The following is a 21,347-nucleotide window of genomic DNA, read 5'->3' on the forward strand; positions in this document are numbered from 1 at the left end:
AAATTCGGTTAAGCCATGATTGCACAAACCATACTTAGACATTTCCAATGATTCCCAAACTTTACCAGTGATCTTACCATCACATATTAAACTCCAAAACCAAGTTTCATAATTTTTCAATATGTTTAGCTATTTTTCCCAAATAAACGCTCATAAACGGAAATAAATTCACCAAATATTCTCCGTTTATCGAAAAATTACCAAATTTGAACAGGGACTCATTTATATGATCCCTAATGTCCCTACAAGTTTTCACAAGCTAACAACAACCACGTCACAACCTAATACTAAACAGCCCCTAAACGAGTGTTACGGGTTTACCTTGTCGGTTTTCAATGAATTTTGCTAGTTTAAACGACTTTCCGGGTCTCGGGTTGCAAACTCAGTATATCTACATATCATATAACATCAAACCAAGCATAAATCATCCATGTAACAGCCTTGATAATTAGGGTTTCGGTTTTGGGTTCAAACCGAACTTTCTAACCGTAAAAACGTTGTATTGATGTTCTAATCCGCGTTTTTGACCAAAAAAGTATATGTTCCTGGTTTGTAAACATGTTTAACATCAAAACATGATTTTACTTGATTTTTAGGGTTTTTGGATGGTTAAACATGTTTAAAACTAACTAAAACATGTTTATATGTTAATTATATGAATCAAACTTGGTTAAATGTTCATAAAACTTGATCTTACCTTAGGGTTTTGAAGGGGAGTTGATAGAGCAGAAGTTGGAGCTGCTTTGGACTTCAAATGTTTGAGAGTTAAAATGAATAACAATGACTTAAGGAGTAAGTTATATAAAAAAGAATGTGGTGTAGGGTGGCTGGCGATCGGAACCTTGGAGGGGCCCTTAATGGGCTGTTTTGGCCCATTAATCCGATCATACAAGCCCAAACATGAAAAGCCCACTTCAAATTTAGTTCGGGTTCGGTTTTTCGCAAGAAAATTAATTCGGGTGTGAGAAATAGCGCAAAAACGAGTGTTTTTCAGCTTATTTTTGTAAAATAAGAAAAACGTACTGAATCGTTGTAAAATTCCAAAATATTTTCACGGATTGCTTAAAACATGTCATATAAGTGTTTTATAAATCTTTTTCGGCTTAACGGATGCTACAATGCTTGTTTTGATATTAACGATTGCGTTTAAGCTTATAGCGTATCGATAAACGAAACCTTTTTTGTTTAAAGAGTTTTAAACGTACTGGGGCCTAAATATCAATATGTTAGCCTCTATAACATATATATAACTCGTATATGACCCCTCAGTATGTATACGGGTCATAATTAGTATCGGTCGGTTACTCGTTTAAGTACTACGAATTAACCGATTTATCGTTTACTTGTTACGTAATGAATATAGTGTACCTCGTTTTGTCATGAATGTCACACTATCAGGTGCTGTTTTAAAAGGAGATCTTCCTCCTAATCTTCAAGATCCGGTAATGCCCTTAATTATTATTCAATTGGGCGATTTTCAAATGTCTAGGGCGTTACTAAATCTTGGGTCCGGAGTAAGCATTCTCCCGGGGGTTTATATGACCAATATGACTTTGGTCCTTTAAAACCTGTTGAGACCACGGTTGTATTGGCGTATTTGTCGCATAAACTTCCCCGTGGGATCGTGCGGGATGTGATTGTGAAAGTGGAGGATTTTTACTATCCTGTGGACTTTTTAATGTTAGACTATTCTTCGAGTGACCCAAGTCAACAACAAAATGTTATCTTGGGTCGACTATTTTTGAACACTGCTCATGCAATCATTGACTGAAGATTTGGTACCGTTGACATGGCGTTTGGTAATCGTAAAATGCGCCTTAATGTTTTTACTAACGTTTCTAATTCTTTGAGTGGTGAAGAATGTTTTATGGCAGATTTGGTGGACCATTGTTTCCTCATGAATACGATGAAGATTGTGTAGAAGCTTGTATTTGTGATGATTCTGAACAGGTACACATGTGTGCTTTGAGGATGGAAGAACAAAAATAGGATATCTTAGCTATGCAAGAGGGAAGGCCACCATGGACACATCAATTTGAGAATTTGCCAACGGAGATCAATTCAGACACAAAGCCGTCTTTGGAGTTTCCACCAAAGGTTGAATTGAAGGAACTCCCAAGTCACTTGAAGTATGTATTTTTAGGGGAGAATGAAACCCTTCCGGTTATCATTGCTTCTAACTTGGAGGAAGAACAAGAGAGGGCGTTGGTAAAAGTGTTGGGAGCACATAAGGTTGCTATTGGATGGACGCTTGCGGATATAAAGGGTATTAGTCCTTCCATTATTATGCATAAAATAATTACTGATGAGGAGGCTAAACCCACAAGGGAGACTCAAAGACAGTTGAACCCGAATTTGCGAGAACTGGTGAAAAAAGAGGTTATCAAATGGTTGTATGCGGGGATCATTTATCCCATTTCAAACAGTGCATGGGTGAGCCCGACACAGGTAGTGCCCAAGAAAGCTGGCATCCAGGTAATAAAAGGTGATAATGGTGAACAAATCGCCACCCGACCGGTAATCGGGTGGCGAGTGTGCATCGATTATAGAAAATTAAATAATGCAACCTCCAGAGACCATTTTCTACTCCCATTCATTGACCAAATAGTTGAAAAACTTTAGGGTAAAAAATATTATTGTTTTTTGGATGGATATTCGGGTTACAATCAAATTGCAATTCATTCCAATAACCAACATAAGACCACCTTCTCGTGTCCATATGGTACTTTTGCCTTTAGGTGAATGCCATTTGGACTGTGTAATGCCCCGACCACCTTTCAAAGATGCATGACGAGCATCTTTTCTGACATGGTCGGGGAATCACTTGAAGTTTTTATGGGCGATTTTTCTATTTTTGGCTCAACATTCGATTCGTGTCTCGTTGATTAAGAAAAAGTTTTAAAATGATGTGTTGAGACAAACTTGGTGTTGAGTTGGGAAAAAAGTCACTTCATGGTGCAAGAGGGCATTGTGTTGGGTCTTGTGGTTTCAAGTAGGGGAATGGAAGTTGACCAAGCAAAAATAAAAGTAATTTCAACTTTACCACCCCCGAAAAATGTTAAAGGGGTGAGATCTTTTTTGGGACATGCCGGATTTTATAGGAGATTCATTAAAGTTTTAGTGCAATTTCAAAACCTTTATGTAATCTCTTATTGAAGGATATCCCATTTGAGTTTACTGATGAATGTTTGCAAGCTTTTGACAGTTTGAAGGAGAAGTTGGTACAAGCACCAATTCTGCAATAACCGGATTGGTCAAGCCTGTTTGAAATCATGTGTGATGCTAGCGATAGCACGGTTGGAGCGACATTGGGTCAACGGGTAGAGAAGAAGCCGGTAGTAATATAATATGCAAGCAAAACTTTATCCGAGGCGCAATTAAATTACACCACTACCGAAAAAGAGTTACTTGTTGTGGTGTACGCCTTGGATAAATTCCGTTCGTATATTTTGGGAAGTAAATTTGTGGTGTACTCGGATCATAGTGCGGTCCGGTATTTTATGGAAAAGAAAGACGTGAAACCGCGTTTGATTCGATGGGTGTTATTGTTGCAAGAATTCGATCTTGAAATCCAGGACAAGAAAGGTTGTGAGAATGTAGTGGCGGATCACTTGTCTCGGATTCCACTTGAATGTATAGACGATTCGATAGAGATAAACGAACGATTTCCCTATGAACTATTGTTAACCGTATCGACCGCTCTGTGGTATGCTCATTTTGTGAATTATTTAGCTACGGGATCTATGCCAAGTCAATGGGTGAAGAAAAGAAGGCAACGGTTCATGGCTCAAGTGAAACAATATATTTGGGATGAACAAGATTTGTTCAAGATTGGTTCAGATCAAGTTATACGGAGATGCATTCCCGAGTCCGAGGTATTGGAAGTTTTGACTCATGCACATGCATCGGCATGCGAAGGTCATTTTGGCGGTCAAAAGACGGGCTACCAAGTGCTTCAAAGTGGGTTTTGTTGGCCCACAATTTTTAAAGATGCAAGTGAGTATGCCCGACATTGCTTGAATTGCCAAAAGTTGGGTAGTATCTCAAAGCGTGATGAAATGCCATTGCAACCGATTTTGGTGTTAGAGGTTTTTGATGTATGGGGAATTGACTTTATGGGCCTGTTTCCAAAGTCAAATGGATTTTTATATATCTTGGTCGCGGTCGATTATGTGTCCAAGTGGGTAGAAGCGGTAGCAACAAGAACCAATGACCATTCAGTAGTTTGCAAATTCGTTCAATCAAACATCTTTGCTCGGTTTGGTATCCCGCGGGTTATTATTAGTGATGGTGGGTTACATTTCATGAATTTTAACTTTTGGAGACTTTTAAAAAGGTACAATGTAAATCACCGAATTGCTGCTCCTTATCATCCACAAACAAGTGGACAAGTTGAACTGTCCAATCGCCAAATTAAAGAAATTTTGATGAAGACGGTGCGGGTCGATAGAAAGGATTGGTCTTCTAAGTTAAATGATGCATTGTGGGCATATCGAACCGCCTACAAAACTCCTATTAGCACAACTCCTTAACGGTTAGTTTATGGGAAAGGGTGTCATTTACCAATGGAGTTGGCACATAGGGCCTTTTGGGCAATCAAGAATGTTAACGCGGATTATAAGGAAGCGGGTGAATTGAGGAAGTTGAAATTGAATGAGATTGGGAAATCCGGGATGAAGCGTATGAATGTGCTTCCGCATACAAAGACAACTAAAAAAAGTCCATGATGCAAAGTTGAGAAAAAGGATTTTTGAAGTGGGTCAAAAGGTGTGGTTGTACAATTCAAGGTTGAAGTTGTTTCCGGATAAGTTAAAGAGCAAGTGGATGGGTCCATATATCATCACAAGAGTGGGTCAGTTTGGTGATGTGGAGATAGAAAATGTTAAAGATCAAACGAAACAAGTGGTGAACGGTCAAAGACTTAAACCTTACTTGGAAGGAAAAGACATCAATATGCTCGATGTGGATAAGGTGAGTTACTTGTTAAGCTCACCGAATGAGGAAACAAATTAAAAGGCCAAGGTATGTTGTATATTATAGTTTAGGTTAATTTAGTTTTAATTAACTTTGGTTTTAAAAATTACCGTTCTCGTCTTTGAGTAAGTTCGACTCAAGTGCGGGAAATTTTAACAAATTTCTTTACCGTGTTGGGCACAACTCGGATTTTTCAAGGGGGTGGGGTAATTTTGTAATTTTTGGTTTTTGTAGGTCTTCGTTTTGTTTTTTTTATTATTAAAAAAATTGATAAACCTACAGGGGCCACCGTAACCTACGGTATCTACCGTAGGCTACGGTGGATTTGAAAATCCCTACGCTGGCTCTTAACTGTCTTACGGTGCACATTTTTGGTTTGCAGCCACCATAAGCTACGGTGTCCACCGTAGCTTACGGTGGACCCCGGAGCTGAGCGACGGGATTTCGAGTTATATAAAAAAATAAAAAATTATTTTATTTTCCCATTTAACCTACAACACATACGGATTTCCTATCTTTTTCACCATTCTTTCCACCAACATCCTCCTCATCATCTCCAAACCTTCAAACCCTAACTCCCACTTCATACCATCATAATTTTCTCACTTCTTAACCAAATTAATCGATTTTTGGGTCTAAATTGGCTAGAATTTCACAAGGGTTTCAATTATACCATTTTATTTGAGAGAATCTCTCGCTTTGCTGATCGATTTTGGAAAATTTAATCCGAAATTTTGTGGGTTTTGGTATATTTTGAAGCTTTTTTCATCTTCATCTTCTACAATATCAAGGTATGTAATTTATTGTCATTCTTGATGGTGTATTGCAATGAAATTATAAGCTGTTCATAATTGTTTCTATAACCCCACTTGCTTGAATTGTTGAATTTGTGAACAATGAGTTTGAATGGGTTATGGTTGAAGATGATTAGTATGAGTTGAAATATAATTAGGCATATTGTTGGTCATATAGTGGACATAATGTTAAAAAATGTTTTTGAAATTGTTTGAAAAATTGAATAATATGTCTAAGTAGCATCTTCAATCATAATGTCAAGCAAGTGTGGGGATTTTTAAGGTTGAAAAGCGAATAACTTGCTCTTTTGTTGTTGTTCGTGTGTTCAGAATGGGTCGAAAAGGGAAAGAACCAGTTCGGTCCTCAAGCAACCCTGCTGCACAACCAAAAAGAAGATGGTTAGTTCTTCAAGCAGATATGGATGAAGAGGAAGAAGATCAAATTGGTGAAATGCCAATTTGGAAGTCAGGGTCTTTGGCAGATCAGCCTCAGGAATGGCAAGCAACACTATTTAACGAGAAAATGAACTCATTGAGGCAGCGAACTAATGCTTTTATTTGCGAAAAAAGAAGTTAGAGAAAAGGATTTTGGGCCATTTGGGGTTACCGATAAATTCAGAGCATTGGCTTGGGAAGCAGCCTTAAAGTGTTGGGACAACAAATCAACTAACGTATTTGATGTAGAGATTTAAGAATGGATAGCTACCTTACGACGGGTTACAGGTAACCATCCATCAAAGGATAGGTTAATTGGTACTGTGAATGGGGTTCAAGTTGAAATGTCGTTTGATAGTTTGGGACGGGTAGCAAAATTTGATAGTAAACCGCAGAACCAGTATATGTTTCCAAGTTTGGATGATTTGTATTTGGCCCCCGAGAAGCACCCGATGTGGAACACCATGTCAGATGATCTGTTTTTGCCGGGACATACGCCGGGAAGTTGTACCGAAAAAATCTGAGAATGGAAGCAAAATTGATGTTAACGATAAGCATCAATAACATCATCCCGCGTCGGGGTGATAGGGTCGAGGTACGATATCCCTAAGTTCAAATATTATACACAATGTTACATGGATCACCGCTTATTTTATACCGTTTCTTAGTAATGAGTAACATATGGATAAGCCGAAACAGTGTGGATAGAAAAATCATACCTCACTGTCGATTGATCACTGCATTGTTAAAGAAGTACGGGGCAATTGGTGTAGGTGATAAAGGGTCTTACAAAAAGTTCAAACATTTCGATATTGCACATTTGGGGTCCGGTTGGGTATATTCACAATCCGAACGGTACCGTAAATTGAAGAGTGATGGGAGGAGATGGAGAGTTTTGAAGGAAGATGCAAGACCATTGAATGCGGGTGAAGCGGATGACCCGGAAAGTGAAGATGAGGTAAGTGGTGATGAGGCGTATCAAGATGATCCAAATGTAGCTCGTATGGAAACAGATCACGCGGGACCGAGTTGGGATGGAAAGCAACCGGGGATGCAGTCGGGTTATGGGGGAAGTGCATTTGATTATGCACAAAGGCCATATGATTCGAATTGGGCTTATCAAGGAACGAAGCAACAGGTGGTAGAAAGATAAAGACCGTCTACGTTTGGGAATTGGTCCGAATCGTCCCAAACCATTTTTAATCAACAAACTTTCATGGAGGCGAGTATGGAAAGGGCATTAAAGCAAAATTATGATCGACAAGAGCAGTGGAACCGAACCCATGCATATCCCCATGAGAATGACATGAACAACCGATACCTTGATGATCGTCAACGACAGATGCATGATGCAGGCATGCGGGACAGCCGGTTGTGGCCGACCCGCTAATTGTGGATTACACCACTTTGCCACTGTATGATGGTAATGTGTCATACCCTACACCACCATTGCATCTGTGGCACCCTGCACTTTCACGTTAATACCGTTAACCCAAACACCGTTATCTTACATGTTATGCATAACATTTACACGAGTCAAAAACGAGTCACACACATGGTTTTGTCAGTACACGTTGGTGATTAATGTTGAGTTAGATATGTTAAAATAATTCAGATTTAATTGTTATGTGCTAGATGATTTTATGTGTTACACGATTTAGTACATTAAGCTCACTTAACATGCTATTAGTTATTAAATAATAAGATAACATCTCGAGCATATGTTTATAATATTTTCTATGTGAAAATACATGCTAAAGGATTGCGTGTTTAATTCATACCTTGTTTCATGAAATTGCAATCAATTGTGCGTAATTTGTATGTTTTCACCTTTTACAAATTAATATTTATGAAAGAAAAATGAGGATTAGGTTTATTAAATTGGGTTAGTATTTTATTCGTAATGATTCATTATAATCCGGTTTGGGTGTTATAAAGTTCGTTTAAAGCCAAAACTGATTCAAGAAGGACCATTCTTGTAAATATGATTAATTATAATATTAATAAAATAACCAACCCTAATCCCACCTATAAATCGTCGACCTTCAGCCTCCATCTGCCTCACACCCCCGCACACACAAACCCTTCAATTCAAGCTCGATTCTTGCAATTAGTGGTGTCTTTGAGTGATTCACTAGATTCCTAATGTTAATTGGTAAGTTTTATGTATCAATTTTTATGTTTTGATGAGTAATTGTGAAACCCTAGATGTTGATCTCTGTAACTTTTATGATTATAATGTTAATTGATGATTTAGAAACCTAGGGATGACATAAACATGTTAGGGTTTGAGTTTTGATGATAACAGTTTGCTGACAGATTCATTCTTGTTAATCGACGACTACTGATCCATTCTTAATTCTAGCATATATTATACTGAGTCTAGTTTCCAGAAAGGTAAATTTTATAATTTTTGGACAAGTTTTAAATAGTTTTTATGATTTTACAAAAACATGTGTAAAAGCTGATACGGGGAGTTAGATTTTGGTCTGTCTTTCCAACATCATAACTCTTTCTTGGAAAGCTAAAATGGGTTGGTTCCAGTTCTGGAACTTATAATTATGAGTCTAGAAGACAACCCAATTTGACTTCCACAATTTGGATTAATGAATTGAGAGAATCATGAAACAACTTTTTGTTGCGCAATCTGCTGAACTGTTCGTACCTATTTGCAATGATTGAATTATTTTGAGTTTTTTATGCATGAGAAGATAAAATAATTTTTTTAAGAAACCTAATTCCTCTATTCTACTTTGGTAAATTTTGTATAATTTATACTTAAGTTTTACTTGGTGAATAAAATCAGTTTGTACAGGTCATAATCTGTCTCGTGAACTGAATGATCATAAGTTGAGTTGTATGATGAATATTTGGTTTATTTGCCGGGATATGATGTTTGGATACATGTTAAGACTTTTTGGTACAGTTTACATTACTTATTATCACCAACGAGTTTTCGTGTCAAGATTGTGTTTGTGTGTGAGTCCATACTTGGGTTTTAGAGTCATGTGTTGTTGAACACATTCTCATAACTTAAACACTTGTACTAGGTAACGATTAGTGAGTCAAGTGCATCCTTTTGTTTTGAGAATGTCTATTACACGCGACATCAGGTGAGTTCATGCATTTTTCCTACTTATTTTCTGGATTGAAAACACAAAACTATTTTTGTATACTTGTTTTCTGGATTGAAAACACAAAACATTTGCCTATACTTGTTTTCTGAATTGAAAACATGGACATACTTACAACTGGTTTTCTGGAGGAAAAAGCAGGAAGTTATTTTGGATTTATCTAATTTCTTATATATCACAAGTGTATACTAGATTCCCTCATATCACTTAAAGTCCTTACATACCTTGAACCGTTAGGATGGGATCGCGGGGAAATTTAAGTAGTACTACTGGGTTTGACAAACCCCGCCTGCTAAAACTCGACTGGAGGTCGGACGGGTGTAAATTCTCCTAACATACTTGCGCCAGTGTTTTGTGATATACCTGGTAAGAAGGCATACAGACAATCAGCTTTGGTTCAAACGTCTAGTAGCTTGTAAATGGGTTAGCTACCCTGGTATATTTGAAAAGTGCTAAATCTACTTATACGTACACTACTTATGCTAAGTATACTATTTATACTCTATATACTACTTTTTACTACAACTTATGAACTAACCAACCTCGTGTTGACCCTTGAGTATTTATACTTGCCCAGGTTGCTAGATGTGCTAAGTAGCGGGTTGCGTTGCTTATGTTTGGAGTCACACTTGTTGCATTAACTTTTATTTCTCATTGTTTACATTTGATGGGTTGTGCATGTTTGAGCACATGGGTTATTGTTTTACTTTAGCGCTTCCGCAAAACTTTTGAACTGTTTGGTTTGTTTTTGTTTTATGATTAGTTGGATTAAACTCAAATGGTGTTTTATATATCTTAAATGATTGTTTGGTATAACGAATCAGTGGATCCCGGTATGTCACGCGCCCCACGGTAAAACTCCGTTAGTCGAAATTTAAGGGTGTGACATATTGGTATCAGAGCCATTGGTTATAGTGAACTCGGTTTGTTTTCGATAAACCGGTCTATGACCTTTTTAAATCTCAAGTACATTCTTTTTCAAACGTGTCAACCCATCAGTACATTGTTTTCATGCATTGCACTAAATACATACATACATACATACATACATACATGCATGCATGCGTGCATGCATGCATACATACATACATACATACATACATACATACATACATACACACACACACTATGTCACTGGTATGCCCACGATAACCATGTCACCATCCCTAGCTGATAAGATATCTTTTAACTTGTTATTTTACGCCTTGCTTTGCATCCTGATATGTCTTTTGACGCCACCCTAATTCAGAAGAGGCCAGTCTAGCACCGGTAAAAGGTGAGGAGGCATATGAGGAGTCATCACACGGCAGCACCCTGTGTAAGACCAACGAATGGCAGTGATTACCAGACTTTGTTAGATACTGAATACATCGATAACAAGTTCCCTCTTTCCTATGCTTTTGGCATTAACTCATTGACGTTCACTACTTATGTTTATGATATCACCACTATCATATAAAAGCATAATGGAAAGGACATAACACCCCAATGTAAGATAAATTGATGAGTACGGTCCGGAACGTAATCGTTAATCAATTGGTACACTGGTGTGAGATGGGATTCCATGGTGTAAACATTTTTCTAAAACAAATTCTTGGAACTCTAAACTCTGTCATCTAAAGTTACTAACGACGACGAGCCCTAGACTTTCATTACTAAAATTTTTATTATATATCCTGATTAATTATTGTAAGTGTCTCCTAGAATTTGTGAACCTCATAAAAACTTGGTTAAGAAAACCCTCTTGATTGAAAACTTTCCAGAATCTCATGGCCGGACCTTCAGCTTTGTCTTGTGCACGGGAATTGAAGAACGCCTCGTAAATTGACAACCTATTTCTTTTGCTCTGACTATGAACTTCGTTTTGATTCTACTTTTATGACCTATGTTCAACCCTCAGCCTTACCTGTATATGCTCTATAGAAGCAAACTCTACGATAAGACCTTCTACACGATAATCATGTTGTGTCAAATCCTTAATCTTTGTGTTAACCGACCTTTATCGTATGGACACTATTTCCGAATAATAGATCACCCTCCTGCAACGTCATTATCTGTGATGAACACATAAGCACTCTTTCACTTTGTTTTTCCATTTTTCTTTCCCGTGGTACAGAATCTTGATTTGAAACTTCTTTCACATAAGAAATTGTCTCTACACTTGAAGCATCTTATGTCGCACATATGATGAATAAACCCATCATGCAACCAACCGGAAAGAACAACCTCTGCCGGAGTAAGGCTCTCCATTTTCGAAACCCTCCTTTGCGTAACCAACCAAACTCGTTAAATATATAATTAACAAAGCGTAGGAATCTAGTCGGCATTGCATTAATTCTTATGGATACGACCCTAGACAAGACACCTAAGCTATATCCTTTGGACTAAAGTTAAGGAACATATTAAGACTATTCTATTTCTTCTTCAGTTATAGTTCACATTGGCAAAGTAATGATCGGTGATATGAGTCACTTGCAATGTTCTAATAGTGTGGTGGGTTAGCTGCGGTACACCCTATATATAAGCACTAACAGTATGCTAGTGGTGGGGACTAGAGCCAGATCTCTAACCGACCTTAGAACCTTAAGCATGTTTTCTATCGCTTTGAGCTTGAAGAACGGTACTCCACCAAAGACCATGAATCTCAAATTTCATAAAGCATCACAAAAATCATTCACGCAAGACATTTCTAAACTTTTTATACTGCCATGCGCTTTGACACTTTTATTATCGATAAACTGTCGTTACGGTCTCAAACCATCATAATCAAAATTTTGGGACAAAATTTCTTTTAACAAGGGGATGATGTGACAACCGAATTTTTTTTATTTTTTTTAAACATTGGCAACTCTGCCCAAACGTTAGTGACACTAACCGATTAACGGGATGTCTACTTGCTTTATTTTGATCGTACATATAGACGGAAAGTCTACTTAATTTCATTTTGACCAAACACATAGACAGGGAGTCCACTTATTTACTTAGCGACACCTAACAATTTTCGGGACGAAAATTCTTTCAACAAGGGGATAATGTGACACCCTGCACTTTCACGTTAACACTGTTAACCCAAACTCCGTTATCTTACACGTTATGCAAAACATTTACACGAGTCAAAAATGAGTCACAAACATGGTTCTGTCAGTAGACGTTGGTGATTAATGTCGAGTTAGATAAGTTTAAATAATTCAAATTTAATTTTTATGTGCTAGATGATTTTATGTGTTACACGATTTAGTACATTAAGCTCGCTTAACATGCTATTAGTTATTAAATAAGATGATAACATCTCGAGCATATGTTTATAATATTATCTATATGAAAATACATGATAAATGATTGCGTGTTTAATTCATACCTTGTTTCATGAAATTGCGATCGATTGCGCGTAATTTGTATGTTTTCACCTTTTACAAATTAATATTTATGATAGAAAAATGAGTCTTAGGTTTATTAAATTGGATTAGTATTTTATTTGTAATGATTCATTATATTCCGGTTTGGGTGTTATAAAGTTCGTTTAAAGCCAAAACTGATTCTAGAAGGACAATTCTTGTAAATATGATTAATTATAATATTAATAAAATAACCAAACCTAATCCCCACCCATAAACCGTCGACCTTCAGCCTCCATCTGCCTCACACCCCCACACACACAAACCCTTCGATTCAAGCTCGATTCTTGCAATTAGTGGTGTCTTTGAGTGATTCACTTGATTCCTAATGTTAATTGGTAAGTTTTATGTATCAATTTTTATGTTTTGATGAACTAATCTCTAGCATATATTATACTGAGTCTAGTTTCCAGAAAGGTAAATTTTGTAATTTTTAGACAGGTTTTGAATAGTTTTTATGATTTTACAAAAACATGTGTAAAAGCTGATACGGGGAGTTAGATTTTGGTCTGTCTTCCCAACATCATAACTCTTTCTTGGAAAGTTAAAATGGGTTGGTTCTTATTCTGGAACTTATAATTATGAGTCTAGAAGACAACATAATTTTACTTGCACAATTTGGATTAATGTATTGAGAGAAACATGACACAACTTTTTGTTGCGCAATCTGCTGAACTGTTGGTACCTATTTGCAATTATTGAATTATTTTGAGTTTTGTATGCATGAGAAAATACAATAAAAATTTTTTCAGAAACCTAATTCCAATATTCTATTGTGGTAAATTTTGTATAATTTATACATAAGTTTTACTTGGTGAATAAAATCAGTTTGTACAGGTCATAATCTGTCTCGTGAACTGAATGATCATAAGTTTAGTTGTATGATGAATATTTGGTTTATTTGCCGGGATATGATGTGTGGATACATGTTAAGACTTTTTGGTACAGTTGACATTACTTATTATCACCAACGAGTTGTCATGTCAAGATTGTGTTTGTGTGTGAGTCCATACTTGGGTTTTAGAGTCATGTGTTGTTGAACATATTCTCATAACTTAAACACTTGTTCTAGGTAACGATTAGTGATTCAAGTGCATCCTTTTGGTTTTGAGGAAAGTCTACTACACGTGACACATGTGAGTTCATGCATTTTCCCTACTTGTTTTCTGGATTGAAAACACAAAACTATTTTTGTATACTTGTTTTCTGGATTGAAAACACAAAACATTTGCCTATACTTGTTTTCTGGATTGAAAACACGGACATAATTACAACTGGTTTTCAGGAGGAAAAAGCAGCAAGTTATTTTTGATTTATCTAATTTCTTATATATCACAAGTGTATACTAGATGCCCTCATATCACCTAAAGTCCTTACATTCCTTGAACCGTTAGGATGGGATCGCGGGGAAATTTAAGTAGTACTAATGGGTTTTACAAACCCCACCTGCTAAAACTCGATTGGAGGTCGGACGGTGTAAATTGTCCTAACATACTTGCGCTAGTGTTTTGTGATATACCTGGTAAGAAGGCATACAGACAATAAGCTTTGGTTCAAACGTCTAGTAGCTTGTAAATGGGTTAGCTACCCTGGTATATTTGAAAAGTGCTAAATCTACTTATACGTACACTACTTATGCTAAGTATACTATTTATACTCTATATACTACTTTTTACTACAACTTATGAACTCACCAACCTCGTGTTGACCCTTGAGTATTTATACTTGCTCAGGTTGCTAGATGTGCTAAGGAGCGGGTTGCATTGCTTATGTTTGAAGTCACACTTGTTGCATGAACTTTGTTTTCACATTGTTTACATTTGATGGGCTGTGCATGTTTGAGCACATGGGTTATTGTTTTACTTTAACGCTTCCACAAAACTTTTGAACTGTTTGGTTTGTTTTGGTTTTACCGATTAGTTGGATTAAACTCAAATGGTGTTTTATATAGCTTAAATGATTGTTTGGTGTAACGAATGAGCTGGATCCTGGAATGTCACGCGCCTCACGGTAAAACTCCATTAGTCGAAATTTGAGGGTGTGACAGCATCACTCTATGTGGGTGGATCCCAATCAAGGCTCAAGTCAAAGTGCCCCGCAACAACTACGAGGCGAGAAAGGTGGTGATGATCAAGGAAATTGGATTCGGTGAGTTCTAGGATGTGATGACATCCATTTTTGGGCCTGCCCGACCGCCCTACTTCTGATGGAATTTCGTGTTATCAGGTGAACATCATTCTGTATTGTATAAGTTGTTATCTTTTGTGTTTTATTTGTTTGGGTGGATGGGTGGTGGTCAAAATACTTTTGATTAAGTATTATGGGTTGTGTTGAAAAGAAGGTGGTGTTTATGAAGTAGTTTTTTTTACTTTTCTCAATACCGTACATTGGGGACAATGAATCCCAAGTGTGGGGATGAGGAAATTTTCGTTTGTTTAGAAAAATTTTGTTTAAAAAAACTTTGTGTTAGAGTTGTAATGTTTATGTATGCACTGTTCAAAGTATTATGTATAGAGTGAAAAAAGAAAAAAAAAAAGAAAAAGAGAAGTTAGTGATGCTTATAGTTGTTTATTTCATTGTTTACTTAGTTTGTATGTAATAAGTCGGATCGGGTCACATAAGCTACTTTCAATATTCCCTTCCATACCCTTACACTTGGCCTCATTACAACCCGTTTTAAGACACTTGATTTGTATTCATGTCAAATGCATTTACATAGGTGGAGATTTGATGATTGTACAAGCGTATGCGAGGAGAATTGATTAAATATGAAATGTATGGATGATCACCAAGAAAAGGTTAATGTGTAAATGTGTTATGTACAGGTAACCCAAAGCATGTTAGGTTTGGTTAGAAATCTTCGGTTTAAATGGAACGTCAAGTAAACTAGTGCAACTGATAAAAATAAGGGAATATGGTAAGACTTGGGACCGTAACTGAACCGGATTTGTGGTAAGATTGGTGGCTACAAGTTGAAAATAATAAAAAAAAATTGTTGTTTGAGGTGTTTCTTGAGGGCAGGCAACGAGTAAGTGTGGGAATGTGACGGGTGGTCTATGGGACAACCCTTAAGTGGTTTAAGTTCGTTAATATTCATGCGTTTAATCGATTTATCCCGTTGAATTAGATAACTACGTTTACTCGTATAATGGCAGGTATGAGAAGATAGAAGATGAAATTAAGAGAACGTGGGCGGAAACGGTGAAGAAAACGGACTTGGAACGAAGAAGTTATGGAGAAAACAAAATGAAACAAATTTGAAGCCAACGTAGCTTATGGTAGCCACCGTAAGCTATGGTGGGTGCTGGAGTAAAAAGACTGCCGTAAGGCAGTTGATAACCACCGTAGAGCTTTTGGAAGCCACCGTAAGCTACGGTGGACACCGTAGCTTACGGTGGGCGCGTCGCTGCAGTTTGTAACTGCCATGTATGATTGTATATCGGACGGCTTTTCATATTATTATCATTATCTTTCATCTAGAGATTACCTAAGGGCGATTTTTGGAGACAATTGATCAATTGTGGGTGTGGTATTCATAAACACTTGTTTATAATTCGTATGACTATTATAATCGAAGGGATGACGACCCGAATCATGCTGGGCTAAACTCCTTCATGTTTTCCCTCGGATTGTAAATTTGCGATGTTTGTTTGGTTGAATGTTTAGACAATTTCTGATATAATATTTGATGTATTGATTTCGTTATTATGGTGTTTGTGTATTGGTTGATAGATTGTTAGTTTATCGATTTTGTGTTCTAAACCATCAGTTCTTGGTGCTTTAAGTAATAGAGATTAATCGGGAGGGATTTAGGGTTGGATAAACTAATTGGTTTTTGAGTGATTACCTTGCATTATATAATCCAAGTACTTGATCTTCAATTATCGCAATCATTTACATAAACACGAACTCAATTTAATCATCAACTGTAACATTCATGGAAACCTGAAACCGAGGGAGGACATATTTTCTCATATTGCTTAAAACTCGTTTATTTGTTTCAGTTATTTTCGTTAATCAAAACAACCAAATCTTTGAATTTACTTTTGCACTTAATTTAACATAGTTAAACTTTATAGCTACTCAGTAACGCATTTTCCACATACTCCCTGTGTTTGATACCCGCTTATCGCTATCTAATTAGTTGTAATCGGTTTATTTTTAAGTGAGTCTTCGACATCAGGTCAATGCGCACGGGCCCGGGCGATGGGCGCAATGTGGCGCTTTGATGGCGCATGCTCGCATCGCCGCGAGCCGCCTTATTGTTTTTGGAAAATGGAAGTAAGATCATGATGTGACAAGTTATTTAAGACAAGGGATCAAAAAGTAAAATTTTAACTCAGTAAGCCATCACGCTACGCGCTGAGCCCAGGACAAAGGTCATCGCGCATGACGATGGAACTTGATGAGTCAGCGGACATGTGTCAGCATGTAGTATAGCGGCGGAGAATATACGGCACCGCGATACGCGACGGGATCACCAAGACCCGTCGCGTATCGCGAAGGGTTGCGAAATCAGCCTATAAATAGGAGGTTCACGGCTCATTCAAATCTCACACCAAACTTTCTCTCTCTAGAATTCACTCTCTTTCCTATCTCGTTTTACGTGTCGAGCATCGTTTAGCGCACCGAACCTCGTAATCCGTGCCACCGATAATAACCCGGCATTCTATCTCGAAGTACGTGCACGTCAAGACGGCCACCATATGTCACCTAATTTTCTGTGCCAACCTCGAAGTTCGTGCTAAGCCTGAAGTTCTGACAATTTAAGCAATAGTGCGCGACATAGAGTAGAAGTGTTGCTCGATCAATCTTAGTTAGCAAACTCCAAATATCTGTGTAAGGTAGGGGTTCTGCCTAATTCATTATTTTATTATTATATTATATGGCTTAGACCATAGTCAGCGATATAGCCCAAACCTTGATCATAATTATGTTTACATAAGCTTTAAACATACAAAGGATTATAATAGTGTTTCTTTACAATTAAGAAACATCAGTTTTACATTCATAGGGATATATAGTTTCATTGTGATTAAGAAACCTTATCATTTTATATACATGGAATATAGCTAATATATTGTATCTTCATGATTAAGAAACATAATATTTTACATACAAAGGTAGCTTTCAATGAATGTTTCTTCTTGAAGAAGAAACAGATTATAGATGTTTCTTCATGAAGAACAAACTCAACATATGATTAGTAAATAAACAAAAAGACTACATGTCTAAATATTTTATTCAAACAAATGATCAATCAAGGTTTAAAGCTATTAAAACCAGACTAAAGGTCTATAGCCGGATCAACAGGCGATCCAGATATTTATATATACCTATTTTATTTTTGATCAGTCAATCAGTCAATCAATCAATCAATCACAATCAAGGTTTCAAACGCACACCGACGGTACAGGTGAATACGTTAACCTTTACAAATCAGTCAAAACATTTTATACTCAATAAGATGAACGGGTGTTTGTCTTAATGTAACATCCCGTTTTTCTAGTTTCGGTTAATAAATGGAAATACGAGTTATTATGAGTAGGGCTAGTGTTGGGTTAAATGGATATGGGTTATGGACTTGGGTTATGAAAGAAAGAGGAAAGGACCATGGGCATAAGCCCATAATCCATAATTATATAAATCATTAATCACCCATTTAATTCATTTTACACACATTCCATACACCACAAAAACACACACTTAGCTCTCTCCCATCTTGCTCTCTCTCTCTCTCTTTAGACGAAATTACCAAGGAAAACCGATCCCGATCCAAGGTAATGATAGTATGATATTGTATGAACTTAAACTCGTTAGATATAGACACAAAACGACGAGCCGGCACCGTTAAACCGTTTAAGTCACGAGATCCGGGTGGAATCGATTATAAACCGAACCTAAGATGAGCCTAGGGGTCACCCTGGAACAGATCTAGATCAAACGGGACGAAAAAAGGTGAAAAACGAGTTAAAAATCGTTTTTCCGATGACTCCGCGGTTTTCCGGCGGCGGCGCCGGAAAAAGGGAATACGAGGTAAGAATGTCAGGGAATGTTCTGACATTACCTGACCTAACCCTAGTTCTCTAAGGGGTAACTAACGAATTAGAAGTAATTCGCTAGCTGATTCGCCTAAGGGAATATAACGAACTAGCTTCAGTTCGTTAAGGGAAATGATAGCGAATTACCCTTGATTCGCTATAATTAAAAGATAACGAATTGGAAGGTCCAATTCGTTACATAGACTAGTTCGTTATGGACTGATTCGCTAAGGGTCTAGTTCGTTAGAGGGTTCAATTCGATACAAGAACCAGTTCGTCATAACAAGTCAATTCGTTAAGGATAAGTAACGAACTAGAAGTTTAACCGAATTGCAGAATGGTACCTGGACTTAAAGAAGAATGATTTAATTACAAAGAAGCACCCAAACTTTTAAGTAGCAAATTAATTAACGATTCAAAATGTTAATGGAAAATGTGTTAAGACAGCTCGACCCCAGCCAGGGGCTCTGCTCCTTGGACCCTGCTAGGGGCTGCCGCCCCTAGACCCCGCTGCCAGGGGCGCTGCCCCCGGACCCCCGTTCGTTGAGGGTTATAATTGGACTAGATATACAATATGGATAGTGGTAGTAATTAATATACATAATTGTTATACAGTTAGAAGAGCACAGCTAAGGAATGGAATAACAATTAACGGTGAACGTAATCGAGTTTAGGTGAGTTTCTAGCCCCACTTCCTTGTTAGGTTTTCGGGGCTGTGTGCATACTCGATGTGATAGTTAATACACTTACCCTAGATGGTAAGTGCATGCCTTGTATGATTTATGTATGATGATTTCTTGACGGTGCGTGAACGATCTTCGGATATTGCATGTGCCGTCAAGTGGTAGTTAAAGGTATGATTGATATGTATGATGTATGAATGATGTATGTATGAATATATATGATGTATGAATAAGGTATGTGTGATATGTTGATTAGGGAAAACACAAACGTCATCACTCAAGGAACTATTTAGTACAAGGATAGTAAGGCTAACAGGTAATAACAGTGGCCAGCTGTGATTAGCTGATCAAGTTACTTTCCATGTCCTACAAACTTCCTCTTATGAGTCTATTTGTGCTAATTCTATTCTTAAACAGTTAAAAAATCAAACAGTTCATATCATCATATACTCCTATCCCTAGCAATTAAGCTAGCATTCATTATTTAACCATACACTTTACCTTTACTGAGCTTGCTTGAGTGACACATGGCATTCTTGGATTGGCATCTTCTTTCTAATCTTACTTAAATCCCATTCTCTGTTCGAGTCTAAGCATGTAGGATGCTTAAATCTCTCGAACTTTGCTCTGATACAAACTTGTAAGGCCCCGTTACTGCTGCCCTACTTTGGACGTTGGATTTACTCATAAACGCAGTTCTAAATATCAGAGTTAGTTAAAACTTTCATGGAAATGTTAACTTTAATCATTCGGTACAAAATATTAATCTTTTCTTTAAAACCATAGCATAAGACGTTACTTTTAAAACATCATTTCTTTCATCTTCAGATGTCAGTCGTTCAGTCCATGCCACATGTCATCCTCATGCTAACTCTTCAGCCTGATCACCTGCGTGCATACTAAAAGTCAGCTACGCTGAGTGAGTTCTAGTTAATCAGGCGACATACAATATATACGTATATCATACACACATACATATCCGAAGATACATATCCATAATTAACCAATCACCCTACTAGCATACATACAGAGTACGTTCATAGTCCGCCGTCTATACCTATACTCAAGTTTGTGAACACGTACAAGGTCCGCAGTCCTTACCTACGTTCACCATTAATGGTACGTGCAAGGTCCGCAGTCCTTCCCTATACCATCCTATATTAACAACACGTACATGGTCCACAGTCCTTCCCTATGTTGCAACCTAATTCATAGCACGTATGAGGTCCACAGTCCTCTCCTATGCTACCACAATACAATTACAGCACGCATAAGGTCCGCAGTCCTTTCCTATGCTGATGCCTATCTATAATACGTATAAGGTCCGCAGTCCTTAACTACGTTGTCGTCTATTATCTGTAACATGTATAAGGCCCACCGTCCCGATCTACGTTTACATCTATCACCTATATCACGTATAAGACCCGCAGTCCTTCACTACGCCATCACCTGCCAAGTCTATGTCCAACAAAAGCTAGAGGGATTTGCCATCCTAACTTACTATGTTGAACGTAGAACTCACATACCATTCATGTACCTGTATACACATACTTCACATATACAATAATTAAATTATAGCATAAGAACCCTCTAGGCGTTCTTCACCTCATTCATTTATCGTACTCCTTGTCGGTCCGTGCAATATCCGAAGATCGTTCACGCCCCGACAAGCATTCATTCATAACGATCATACATCATCCATTTATAGCGTTCATATCTTTATTTACAACCTGACAGTACGCGCGATATCCAAAGATCGTTCGCGTACCGAAAATCAATCATTCATATCTATCACATATATCATATATGGCATACACTTACCACTTAAGGTAAGTGTATTAACTAATCACATCGAGTATGCACACAGCCCCGAAAAACATAACAAAGAAAT

This window comes from Bidens hawaiensis, unplaced genomic scaffold (genome assembly GCF_021521415.1).
Source record: "Bidens hawaiensis isolate Kalapana, Puna unplaced genomic scaffold, B.hawaiensis_p1.1 tig00034474_1, whole genome shotgun sequence".
NCBI lineage: Eukaryota > Viridiplantae > Streptophyta > Magnoliopsida > Asterales > Asteraceae > Bidens > Bidens hawaiensis.